The sequence below is a fragment of the Aethalodelphis obliquidens genome, unplaced genomic scaffold (assembly GCF_003676395.1).
Source record: "Aethalodelphis obliquidens isolate GAN/ISIS:26980383/991018 unplaced genomic scaffold, ASM367639v1 scaffold108, whole genome shotgun sequence".
Taxonomy (NCBI): domain Eukaryota; kingdom Metazoa; phylum Chordata; class Mammalia; order Artiodactyla; family Delphinidae; genus Aethalodelphis; species Aethalodelphis obliquidens.
The window spans coordinates 1,159,587-1,173,218 of NW_020838052.1; the positions used below are offsets into that span (position 1 = coordinate 1,159,587).

A 13,632-nucleotide genomic window follows, 5' to 3' on the forward strand; every position below is an offset into this window, starting at 1 on the left:
GTGGATAGAGGGAGAGGGGTAAAAACCAACCTCCTGTTCTTCTTCCTCCTCCTCTCCACCAGCAGTTTCAATCTCTCATCTGGTGATCTAGGAGCCTGGATGAGACTGAGAATTACACCCCACCCTCACTCACCAAGCCACTCTGTCCTTTCTAAGGGGCTGTTGGGTTTAGCTGGCAAGCAGGCAAGCCACTCTCTGCATACCTGGGTCCTCCATTGTTAGGACCCTTATATTCCTGGGAACTCTGTCTTTCAGATTGGAGAAATAATAGATATAAATCACCTATTACAGTGTTTGTCATATAGAGGGTGCAAAATAAATATGTGCTCACTTTATTTCTGAGCCCGTCTTTCCTCAGCTGGAAGACAGAATTAATACCTACTTCCCCATGTTGTCGAGGTGATTCAGTGATTCAGACTGCCTAGCTTTGAGTCCCAACTCTGCCACCTCCTGCCTCTGTGACCTTGGACAATTCTCTTAACTTACCTGTCCTTCCATTTCCTCACCTGTCAAAAGAAGTTAGTAATAGTGTTGTGAAGATTAGAGAACTAAAGCATATAAAATGCTTAGAAGAATGTCCGGTGCATAGTAAATACTCAATAAATCTTATTATTATTATTATGATTATTTAAACAAGAAGGTGGGTGTGTGGTCTTTTTGCCCATCATATCCCCAGCATCAAGCCCGAAGCCTGGCACATAGCAGATACTCAGTAAATGGTCGCTCTGTGCTACTTCCACTCTACCACTCACCATAGCCAAGCATGGGGCTCTGTGTATACAAGACAGTAACTCATTAGTGATTGACTGAATTATGTCAGACCGCAGATATAATAAACTTAGCTAGTGCCCTGGGCAATGTCTGCCTCACCTCCCTTGCTGAGGAGGCCAGGTTATTTACCCCAGAAAGATCTGAATTACCTCCTGCTCGGAGCATTCTCTCTAGAAGACCTGCCCACCCCCACAGTGGGCAGTGGGGGAGGGGATGCACACAATCACTTAATGACGGTTTTGAGGATTAAATGCATTAACGTGTGTAAAGTGCTTGAACAGCTGTGTATATTCATCTGTGACTTGGTTTTTCGCATTCAGTGTTATGTTTTTTTGTGCCATGTATAATATTGTTGCATGCAGTTGGTTTATTCTCCTTGCTGTGTAATATTACATTTTGTGAATATCCCATGATTTACTTATCCATCTTACTATTGATGTACCTTTAGGTAGTTTCGTTTTGGGTTATGAACAATTATGCAATGAGGATTTTTGTCCCCATAAATTTTGGAATCACTTTTTCAAGTTACACACACACACACACACACACACACACACACACACACACACACACCTTTTGGGATTTTGATTGGAATTACAGTCAATCTGTATATCAATTTAAGGAGAATTAACATTTTGTGATATCGAGTCTTCTGTAAACATGGTGTGCCTCTCTATTTAGACTTTTTCGATGTTATTTGAGTGAAGTTTTATAAGTTAAAAGGGCTTATACATCAGTATAAGACTTTTTTTGCTTATTTTTGTTGCTATTGTATACCTGTTTAGAAAATTACATTTTATACTAATTTATTGCTAATGAGTACAAACATAATTGTGGTTTTTTGTATATTGCATTTGCAACTAGCAAACCTGATAAACTTTCTTATTAATTTTGATAATTTATATGTAAATGACAGTTTTCTTTTTTCCCTTCCAATCCTTATTTTTTAAAATCTCTTTTCTTATATTACTGCACTGCTAGGACCTCCTACCTTTGATACATGCGCACCAACGTCGAATAGAAATGTTAGTATTGTGCATGTTTATGTTGAACCTAATTTTAAAGGTAATGCTTTTAAAGTTTCACCATTGAGTAAATTTGCTATAATTTTTTTGTAGATACCATTAACAGGTTAAGAAAGTTCCAGTTTGTTCTTAGTTTGCCAATAGGACTTTTTTTTACTCCTATCTACTTTATTTACTATTATTATTAGCCAATAATAATTATTTAACAAAAGATTTACCTTCTTAGCAATTTTTAATGTGTACAATATTATTAACTGTAGGCACTATGCTGTACAGTAGATTTCTAAGATCTATTTTTCTTGCAAAAACAAAACTTTGTACCATTTGACTAATACCTTCTCATTTCCCCTGCCCCATCCTAGCCCTTAGCAACCACCATTCTATTTTTTGCTTTTATGAGTTTGACATTTTTAGATCCTAAACATGTGTGGTATCAAGCAGTATTTTTCATTCTGTTCTTGGTTTACATCACTTAGTATAATATTCTCCAGTTTCATCCATGGTGTTGCAAATGGCAGGATTTCTTTCTTTTTAAAGCCTGAATAATATTCCATTACATATATGCATGTATATGTACATTTCCTTTATCCATTCATTCACCAGTGGGCACTTAGGTTACTTCCATATCTTGACCATTGTGAATAATGCTGCTGTGAATATGAGAGTGTAGGTATCTCTCTGAGATACTGATTTCAATTTCTTTGGATATATACCCAGAAAGGAGATTGCTGGATCACATAGTAGTTCTCTTTTTAACATTTGGAGGATTCACCATACTGCTTTCCATAGCAACACCGATTAACATTCCCACCAACAATGTATGAGGTTTCCCTTTATTTCCACATCCTTGTCAACAGTTGTATTTCATTTTTTTAGGATAGCCATCCTAACTAGTGTAAGATGATATCTCACTGTGGTTTTGATTTGCATTTCCTTGATAATTGATGATGTTGAACATCTTTTCATATACCTGTTGTCCATCTGTATGTCTTCCTTATAGAAATATCTATTCAGGCTCTTGCCCATTTTTAAAGTAGGTATTTGGTTTTTTGGCTGTTGGGTTGTAGTATTTCCCTATATATTTTGGATATTAACTCTTTATCAGATATAAGGTTTGCAAACATTTTCTACCATTCCACAGGTTGGCTTTCATTTTGTTGTTTCCTCTGCTATACAGAAGTTTTTAATTTTATGTAGTCCTACTTATATATTAGGATATTTTAAAGATGAGTAAATGTTGAATTTTATAAACATGCCTTCTGTATCCACTGAGATGACAGGTTGATTTTCTATTTTAATCTGTTAATGTGAATTACATTAGAGGTTTTTCTTGTTTGGAACTTATCTTGCAGTCCTAGGATAAATAAAAACTGCTGGATTTAGTTCATTAATATTTTGTTCAGGAATTTGGCATTTTGTTTATGAATGAGAGTGACCTGTACATTTTCCATTCTCATAGTTCCAGGTCCCTGTTTGACTTTTGTGTCATAAAATGAAGTGGGAACTATTTCCTTTCATTCTATTTTCTCACAGAGTTTGTCCAAGGAACTATTCGTTCTTTAAATATTTAGCACAACTTCCAGGTAAAAATATCCGGGCTTGGTGTCTTCTTTGTAAGAAAAATTTTAATGGATACAGCCTTTTAAATAGCTATAGAATCATTCCAGTTTGCTATTTCTTCTTGTCAGTGTTGTTAAATTACGGTTTTCTAGGAATTTTTCTATTTCATGTCATTTTTCAAATTTATTTGCATAAACTTCTTATCTCCATATTTTTAAAAATCTCTGTTGCATTTATATCCTCTTAACCTTGTTTATTTGTACCTTCTCTTTCTTCCTCTTGATCAATCTTGCCAAAAGTTTGTCACTTTTATAAGTTTTTTAAAATAGTCAACTTTTGGCTTTCTGATTCTTTCTGTGATGTCCTTTACTTTTTATTTAGCTATTTTCCTTATCATTATTCTTTTCTTTTCACTTTACTTGGATTTATTCTGTTGTTCTTTTTTTAATTTCTCGAGTTGGATGCACAGCTTATTAATTTTCAGACTTTCTTCCTTTTGAATATAAGCATCTGATTGTATAATTGGCCTACTAAACAGGGCTGATATTCCACAGATGCACAATTGTATGGACATATGAATTTTAAAACTATTTCCAGACCATTTGGTAAATACGCACTGCTCCAGGCTTTCTTAGTTTCTCCATCACTTACCCAGTAGCCCTGGCCACCTCAGTCCCTTTCCCAGGACTGCTAAGACCTACAGATTATCATCCAGCAACTAAAGGGTTAATGCCTAACACAGAAGGAGGCCTCTACCAATTGGTGCCAAGCCCTTGGGCCAGCTTCTGTTTTGACAGATCAGTGCCCTTGCCATTTCCAATTTAATTCCATTCTCCTTAGAGAACAAACTTTGTAAGATTTCAATTGTTTGAAATCTATCGAGATTTGCTTTATGGACAAAATAATTTTTGTGTGATAATTTTTGGTAAAAATTCCATGAGAACTTGAAAAAAATGCACATTTTACAACTGGGTTCAGAGTACTATATACTTCAATTAAGTCATCTTTGTTAATCTGGCTCAAATGCTCTATATTCTTCCAGAATGTTGTCTGCTTGTTGATATGGAAAATTTGTTAATGTCTCCTTGTAACTATGTCAATTTTTAAAAAAATCTTTATTGGGGTATAATTGCTTTACAATGGTGTGTTAGTTTCTGCTTTATAACAAGTGAATCAGTTATACATATAAATATGTTCCCATATCTCTTCACTCTTGCATCTCCCTCCCTCCCACCCTCCCTATCCCACCCCACAGGCGGTCACAAAGCACCATGCTTCCCACTAGCTATCTACCTTAAGTTTGTTAGTGTATAAATGTCCATGCCTCTCTCTCGCCCTGTCACAGCTCACCCTTCCCCCTCCCCATATCCTCAAATCCGTTCTCCAGTAGGTCTGTGTCTTTATCCCTGTCTTACCCCTAGGTTCTTCATGACATTTTTTTTCTTAAATTCCATATATATGTGTTAGCATACAGTATTTGTCTTTTTCTTTCTGACTTACTTCACTCTGTGTGACAGACTCTAGGTCTATCCACCTCATTACAAATAGCTCAATTTTGTTTCTTTTTATGGCTGAGTAATATTCCATTGTATATATGTGTCACATCTTCTTTATCCATTCATCCAATGATGGGCACTTAGGTTGTTTCCATCTCCAAGCTATTATAAATAGAGCTGAAATGAACATTTTGGTACATGACTCTTTTTGAATTATGGTTTTCTCAGGGTATATGTCCAATAGTGGGATTGCTGGGTCATATGGTAGTTCTATTTGTAGTTTTTTAAGGAACCTCCATACTGTTCTCCATAGTGGCTGTACCAATTCACATTCCCACCAGCAGTGCTAGAGTGTTCCCTTTTCTCCACACCCTCTCCAGCATTTATTGTTTCTAGATTTTTTGATGATGGCCATTCTGACTGGTGTGAGATGATATCTCATTGTAGTTTTGATTTGCATTTCTCTAATGATTAATGATGTTGAGCATTCTTTCATGTGTTTGTTGGCAGTCTGTATATCTTCTTTGGAGAAATGTCTATTTAGGTCTTCTGCCCATTTTTGGACTGGGTTGTATTTTTTTTGTTATTGAGCTGCATGAACTGCTTGTAAATTTTGGAAATTAATCCTTTGTCAGTTGCTTCATTTGCAAATATTTTCTCCCATTCTGAGAGTTGTCTTTTGATCTTGTTTATGGTTTCCTTTGCTGTGCAAAAGCTTTGAAGTTTCATTAGGTCCCATTTGTTTATTTTTGTTTTTATTTCCATTTCTCTAGGAGGTGGGTCAAAAAGGATCTTGCTGTGATTTATGTCATAGAGTGTTCTGCCTATGTTTTCCTCTAAGAGTTTGATAGTTTCTGGCCTTACATTTAGGTCTTTAATCCATTTTGAACTTATTTTTGTGTATGGTGTTAGGGAGTGATCTAATCTCATACTTTTACATGTACCTGTCCAGTTTTCCCAGCACCACTTATTGAAGAGGCTGTCCTTTCTCCACTGTACATTCTTTCCTCCTTTATCAAAGAAAAGGTGATCATATGTGCGTGGGTTTATCTCTGGGCTTTCTATCCTGTTCCACTGATCTATCTTTCTGTTTTTGTGCCAGTACCATACTGTCTTGATTACTGTAGCTTTGTAGTATAGTCTGAAGTCAGGGAGCCTGATTCCTCCAGCTCTGTTTTTCGTTCTCAAGATTGCTTTGGCTATTCGGGGTCTTTTGTGTTTCCATACAAATTGTGAATTTTTTTGTTCTAGTTCTGTGAAAAATGCCAGTGGTAGTTTGATAGGGATTGCATTGAATCTATAGATTGCTTTGGGTAGTAGAGTCATTTTCAGAAGGTTGATTCTTCCAATCCAAGAACATGGTATATCTCTCCATCTATTTGTATCATCTTTAATTTTTTCATCAGTGTCTTATAATTTTCTGCATACAGGTCTTTTGTCTCCTTAGGTAGGTTTATTCCTAGATATTTTATTCGTTTTGTTGCAATGGTAAATGGGAGTGTTTTCTTGATTTCCCTTTCAGATTTTTCATCCTTAGTGTATAGGAATGCCAGAGATTTCTGTGCATTCATTTTGTATCCTGCTATTTTACCAAATTCATTGATTAGCTCTAGTAGTTTTCTGGTAGCATCTTTAGGATTCTCTATATATAGTATCATGTCATCTGCAAACAGTGACAGCTTTACTTCTTCTTTTCCAATTTGAATTCCTTTTATTTCCTTTTCTTCTCTGATTGCTGCAGCTAAAACTTCCAAAACTATATTGAATAATAGTGGTGAGAGTGGGCAACCTTGTCTTGTTCCTGATCTTAGTGGAAATGCTTTCAGTTTTTCACCATTGAGGATGATGTTGGCTGTGGGTTTGTCATATATGGCCTTTATTATGTTGAGGAAAGTTTCCTCTATGCCTACTTTCTGAAGGGTTTTTATCATAAATGGGTGTTGAATTTTGTCAAAAGCTTTCCCTGTATCTATTGAGATGATCATATGGTTTTGTCCTTCAATTTGTTAATATGGTTTATCACATTGATTGATTTGCGTATATTGAAGAATCCTTGCATTCCTGGAATAAACCCCACTTGATCATGGTGTATGATCCTTTTAATGTGCTGTTGGATTCTGTTTGCTAGTATTTTGTTGAGGATTTTTGCATCTATGTTCATCAGTGATATTGGCCTGTAGTTTTCTTTCTTTGCGATGTCTTTGTCTGGTTTTGGTATCAAGGTGATGGTGGCCTTGCAGAAGGAATTTGGGAGTGTTCCTCCCTCTGCTATATTTTGGAATAGTTTGAGAAGGATAGGTGTTAGCTCTTCTCTAAATGTTTGATAGAATTCACCTGTGAAGCCATCTGGTCCTGGGCATTTGTTGGTTGGAAGATTTTTAATCACAGTTTCAATTTCAGTGCTTGTGATTGGTCTGTTCATATTTTCTATTTCTTCCTGATTCAGTATTGGCAGGTTGTGCATTTCTAAGAATTTGTCCATTTCTTCCAGGTTGTCCATTTTATTGGCATATAGTTGCTTGTAGTAATCTCTCATGATCTTTTGTATTTCTGCAGTGTCAGTTGTTACTTCTCCTTTTTCATTTCTAATTCTATTGATTTGAGTCTTCTTCCTTTTTTTCTTGATGAGTCTGGCTAATGGTTTATCTCTTTTGTTTATCTTCTCAAAGAACCAGTTTTTAGTTTTATTGATCTTTGCTATTGTTTCCTTCATTTCTTTTTCATTTATTTCTGATATGATTTTTATGAATTCTTTCCTTCTGCTGACTTTGGGGGTTTTTTGTTCTTCTTTCTCTAATTGCTTTAGGTGCAAGGTTAGGTTGTTTATTCGAGATGTTTCCTATTTCTTAAGGTAGGCTTGTATTGCTATAAACTTCCCTCCTAGAACTGCTTTTTTTATTTTTTTATTTTTTGCAGTATGCAGGCCTCTCACTGCTGTGGCCTCTCCTGTTGCACAGCACAGGCTCTGGACACGCAAGCTCAGTGGCCATGGCTCGCGGGTCTAGCCGCTCCGCGGCATGTGAGATCTTCCCAGACCAGGGCACGAACCCGTATTCCCCTGCATCGGCAGGCGGACTCTCAACCACTGCGCCACCAGGGAAGCCCTCTTAGAACTGCTTTTGATGAATCCCATAGGTTTTGGGTCATCGTGTCTCCATTGTCCTTTGTTTCTAGGTATTTTTTGATTTCCTCTTTGATTTCTTCAGTGATCACTTCGTTATTAAGTGGTGTATTGTTTAGCTTCCATGTGTTTGTATTTTTTACAGATCTTTTCCTGTAATTGATATCTAGTCTCATAGCGTTGTGGTCGTAAAAGATACTTGATACAATTTCAATTTTCTTAAATTTACCAAGGCTTGATTTGTGACCCAAGATATGATCTATCCTGGAGAATGTTCCATGAGCATTTGAGAAAAATGTGTATTCTGTTGTTTTTGGATGGAATGTCCTATAAATATCAATTAAGTCCATCTTGTTTAAGGTATCATTTAAAGCTTGTGTGTCCTTATTTATTTTCATTTTGCATGATCTGTCCATGGGTGAAAGTGGGGTGTTAAAGTCCCCTACTGTGAATGTGTTACTGTCAATTGCCCCTTTTATGGCTGTTAGTATTTGCATCATGTATTGAGGTGCTCCTATGTTGGGTGCATACATATTTACAGTTGTTATATCTTGTTCTTGGATCGATCCCTTGATCATTATGTAGTGTCCTTCTTTGTCTCTTCTAATAGTCTTTATTTTAAAGTATTGTGTCTGATATGAGAATTGCTTCTCCAGCTTTCTTTTGGTTTCCATTTGCATGGAATATCTTTTTCCATCCCCTTACTTTCAGTCTGTATGTGTCTCTAGGTCTGCAGTGGGTCTCTTGTAGACAGCATATATATGGGTCTTGTTTTTGTATCCATTCAGCCAATCTATGTCTTTTGGTGGGAGCATTTAGTGCATTTACATTTAAGGTAATTATCAATATGTATGTTCCTATTCCCATTTCCTAAATTGTTTTCGGTTCATAATTGTAGGTCTTTTCCGTCTCTTGTGTTTCTTGCCTGGAGAAGTTCCTTTAGCATTTGTTGTAAAGCTGGTTTAGTGGTGCTGAACTCTCTCATGTTTTGCTTGTCTGTAAACGTTTTAATTTCTCCACCAAATCTGAATGAGATCCTTGCTGGGTAGAGTAATCTTGGTTGCAGGTTTTTCTCCTTCATCACTTTCAGTATGTCTTGCCACTCCCTTCTGTCTTGCAGAGTTTCTGCTGAGCGATCAGCTGTTAACCTTATGGGGATTCCCTTGTGTGTTATTTGTTGTTTTTCCCTTGCTGCTTTTAATATGCTTTCTTTGTATTTAATTTTTGACAGTTTGATTAATACGTGTCTTGGCGTGTTTCTGCTTGGATTTTTCCTGTATGGGACTCTGTGCTTCCTGGACTTGGTTAACTATTTCCTCTCCCATATTAGGGAAGTTTTCAACTATAATCTCTCCAAATATTTCCTCAGTCCCTTTCTTTTTCTCTTCTTCTTCTGGAACCCCTATAATTCGAATGTTGGTGCGTTTAATGTTGTCCCAGAGGTCTCTGACACTGTCCTCAGTTCTTTTCATTCTTTTTTCTTTATTCTGCTCTGCAGTAGCTATTTCCACTATTTTATCTTCCAGGTCACTTATCCATTCTTCTGCCTCAGTTATTCTGCTATTGATCCCATCTAGAGTATTTTTCATTTCATTTATTGTGTTGTTCATCATTGTTTGTTTCATCTTTAGTTCTTCTAGGTACTTGTTAAATGTTTCTTGCATTTTGTCTATTCTATTTCCAAGATTTTGGATCATCTTTACTATCATTATTCTGAATTCCTTTTCAGGTAAACTGCCTATTTCCTCTTCATTTGTTAGGTCTGGTGCGTTTTTATATTGCTCCTTCATCTGCTGTGTGTTTTTTGTCTTCTCATTTTGCTTATCTTACTGTGTTTGGGGTCTCCTTTTTGCAGGCTGCAGGTTCGTAGTTTCCATTGTTTTTGATGTCTGTCCCCAGTGGCTAAGGTTGGTTCAGTGTTTTGTGTAGGCTTCCTGGTGGAGGAGACTAGTGCCTGTGTTCTGGTGGATAAGGCTGTTTCTTCTCTCTCTGGTGGGCAGGTCCACGTCTGGTGGTATGTTTTGGGGTGTCTGTGGACTTATTATGATTTTAGGCAACCTCTCTGGTACTGGGTGGGGTGTGTTCCTGTCTTTCTAGTTGTTTGTCATAGACTGTCCAGCACTGTAGCTTGCTGGTCGTTGAGTGAAGTTGGGTGCTGGCGTTGAGATGGAGATCTCTGGGAGATTTTTGCCGTTTGATATTATGTGGAGCTGGGATGTGTTTTGTGGACCAGTGTTCTGAAGTTGGCTCTCCCACCTCAGAGGCACAGCACTGACCCCTGGCTGCAGTACCAAGAGCCTTTCATCCACAAGGCTCAGAATAAAAGGGAGAAAAAGTAGAGAGAAAGAATTAGTAGAAGTAGGAAGAAAGAAAGAAAGAAAGAAAGAAAGAGAGAAAGAAAGAAAGAAAGAAAGAAAGGAAATAAAGTAAAATAAAGTTATTAAAATTAATTATTAAGAAAAAACATTTTTAAAAAAACGGACAGATAGAACCCTAGGGCAAATGGTGGAAGCAAAGCTATACAGACAAAATCTCACACAGAAGCACACACACTCACAAAAAGAGTAAAAGGGGAAAAAATCATAGATCTTGCTCTCAAAGTCCACCTCCTCAATTTGGGATGATTCGTTGTCTATTCAGGTATTCCACAGTTGCAGGGTACATCAAGTTGATTGTGGAGATTTAATCCGCTGCTTCTGAGGCTGCTGGGAGAGATTTCCCTTTCTCTTCTTTGTTCTCACAGCTCCCAGGGGCTCAGCTTTGGATTTGGCCCTGCCTCTGCGTTTAGGTCGCTGGAGGGCGTCTGTTTTTTGCTCAGACAGGACGGGGTTAAAGGAGCTGCTGATTCGGGGGCTCTGGCTCACTCAGGCTAGGGGGAGGGAGGGGCGCGGTGTGCAGGGCAAGCCTGCGGCGTCAGAGGCGGGCATGACGTTGCACCAGCCTGAGGCCCGCTGTGCGTTCTCCCGGGGAAGTTGTCCCTGGATCCCAGGAACCTGGCAGTGGCAGGCTGCACAGGCTCCCCGGAAGAGGGGTGTGGATAGTGACCTGTGCTCGCACACAGGCCCCTTGGTGGCGGCAGCATCAGCCTTAGAGTCTCCTGCCCGTCTCTGGGGTCCGCGCTTTTAGCCGTGGGTCGCGCCCATCTCTGGAGTTCCTTTAAGCAGCGCTTTTAATCCCCTCTCCTCACGCACCAGGAAACAAAGAGGGAAGAAAAAGTCTCTTGTCTCTTCGGCAGCTCCAGACCTTTTCCCAGACTCCCTCCCGGCTACCCGTGGTGCACTAACCCCTTCAGGCTGTGTTCACGCAGCCAACCCCAGTCCTTTCCCTGCGCTCCCCGAGCCTCAGCTCGCAGCCCTGCCCACCCCGGCTGGTAAGCAGACAAGCCTCTCGGGCTGGTGAGTGCCGGTCGGCACTGATCCTCTGTGCGGGAATCTCTCCGCTTTGCCCTCCGCACCCCTGTTGCTGTGCTCTTCTCCGCGGCCTCGAAGCTCCCCCCTCCACCACCCGCAGTCTCTGCCCGCGAAGGGGCTTCCTAGTGTGTGGAAACCTTTCCTCCTTCACAGCTCCCTCCCACTGGTGCCGGTCCCGTCCCTATTCTTTTGTCTCTGTTTTTTCTTTTGCCCTACCCAGGTACGTGGGGAGTTTTTTTGCCTTTTGGGAGGTCTGAGGTCTTCTGCCACTATGCAGTAGGTGTTCTGTAGGAGTTGTTCTACGTGTAGATTTATTTCTGGTGTATCTGTTGGGAGGAAGGTGATCTCTGCGTCTTACTCTTCCGCCATCTTCCCCTGACCTATATCAATTTTGAAGCTTTGTAAATAGTTCCAAATTTAGAATTGCTATATATTTCTGGTATATTGAATATTTATCAATGTGTAAGGAAATTATTTCTGGTAATCTAGTATCATTTTGTCCTACAATTTTTTTCCTGATATTAATATATATGTATATATGTTTGCTTTATTTAGCTTTATATTTGCCTGGTATATCTTTCTTACACTTTTTAAAAATGGTTTTAACCATTTTTATTGAAGTAAGTTAATTTACAATGTTGTGTTAGTTTTAGTTTCAACTGTACAGCAAAGTGATTCAGCGTATGTATTCTTTTTCAGATTCTTTTCCATTATAGGTTATTACAAGATATTGAATATAGTTCCCTGTGCTATACAGTAGGCCCTTGTTGTTTATCTGTTTTATATATGTTTGTATATGTTAATCCCAAACTCCTAATTTATCTCTCCCCCTCACCCCTGCTATCCCCTTTGGTAACCATGTTTGTTTTCTATGTTTGTGCGTCTATTTCTGTTTTGTAAATAATTCATTTGTATCATTTTTAAGATTCCACTTATAAGTGATATCATATGATATTTGTCTTTCTCTGTCTGACTTACTTCACTTAACATGATAATCTCTAAGTTTATCCATGTTGCTGCAAATGGCATTATTTCATTCTTTTCTATGGCAGAGTAATATTCGATTGTATATATGTACCACATCTTCTTTATTCATTCATCTGCTGATGAACATTTAGGTTGCTTCCATGTCTTGGCTATTGTAAATAGTGTTGCTATGAACATTGGAATGCATGTATATTTTCAAATTAGATTTTTCTCTGGATATATGCCCAAGAGTGGGATTACAGGATGATATGGTAACTCTATTTTTAACTTTGTAAAGAACCTCCATACTGTTCTCCACAGTAGTTGCACCAATTTACATTCCCACCAACAGTATAGGAGGTTTCCTTTTTCTCCATATCCTCTCCAGCATTTATTATGTGTAGACTTTTTAATGATGGCCATTCTGATTGGTATAAGAAAAATGTTTTTGATAGAGATGTAATTCACATACCATAAAACTCACCATTTTAAAGTGTACAACTTATTGGTTTTTAGTATATTTGCATGGTTGTATACCATCATTACTAATTCCAGAACATTTCATCACCCCCCAAAGAAACCCCATACCCTTTAGTGTCGTTCCAGATTCCTCTCTCCCCTCAGTCACTGGCAGCCACTAAAATCTACTTATTGTTTCCATAGTTTTGCCTATTCTGGACATTTCACATTCATGGAATCATACAATATGTGGCATTTTGTATCTGGCTTCTTCCATTGGGCATAACATTTTCAAAGTTAACCTATGTTGTAGCATGTGTAGATACTTCATTCCTTTATATAGCTGAATAATATTGCATTATATAGATACACCACATTTTGTTTACCCATTCATGAATTGATGGAAATTTGGTTTGTTTCTGTTTTGGCTATTATGAGTAATGCTGTCATGAACATTCTTTCACAAGTTTTTTTGTGCACATATGTTTTCATTTCTCTTGAATATATACCTAGGAGTGGAAATGCTGAGTCCTCTGGTAATTCTATCTATAATGTTTTGAGGAACTGCTAAACTGGTTTTCAAAGTGGCTTCACATTTTACATTCCCAAAAGCAACATATGAGCATTCTAATTTCTCTATATCCTCACTAACATTTTTAAAATTATAGCCATCCTAAGTGTGTATGAAATGATATATCACTGTGAGTCCCATTTGCATTTTATTAATGCCTAATGATGTTGAGCATCTTTTCATGTACTTATTGGCCATTTGTATATCTTCTTTGGAGAAAAGTCTATTCAGATTCTTTGCTCGTTTTTAAACT

The 13,632-nt window shown here is 37.9% G+C and overlaps 1 protein-coding gene across 3 annotated transcripts in view; it reads left to right on the forward strand.

Annotated features, from left to right (window-relative positions):
* PFKFB1 (6-phosphofructo-2-kinase/fructose-2,6-biphosphatase 1) overlaps positions 1 to 13,632 on the forward strand; it is a 93,304-nt gene that overhangs the window by 5,784 nt on the left and 73,888 nt on the right. The gene's annotated exons all lie outside the window — the stretch shown is intronic.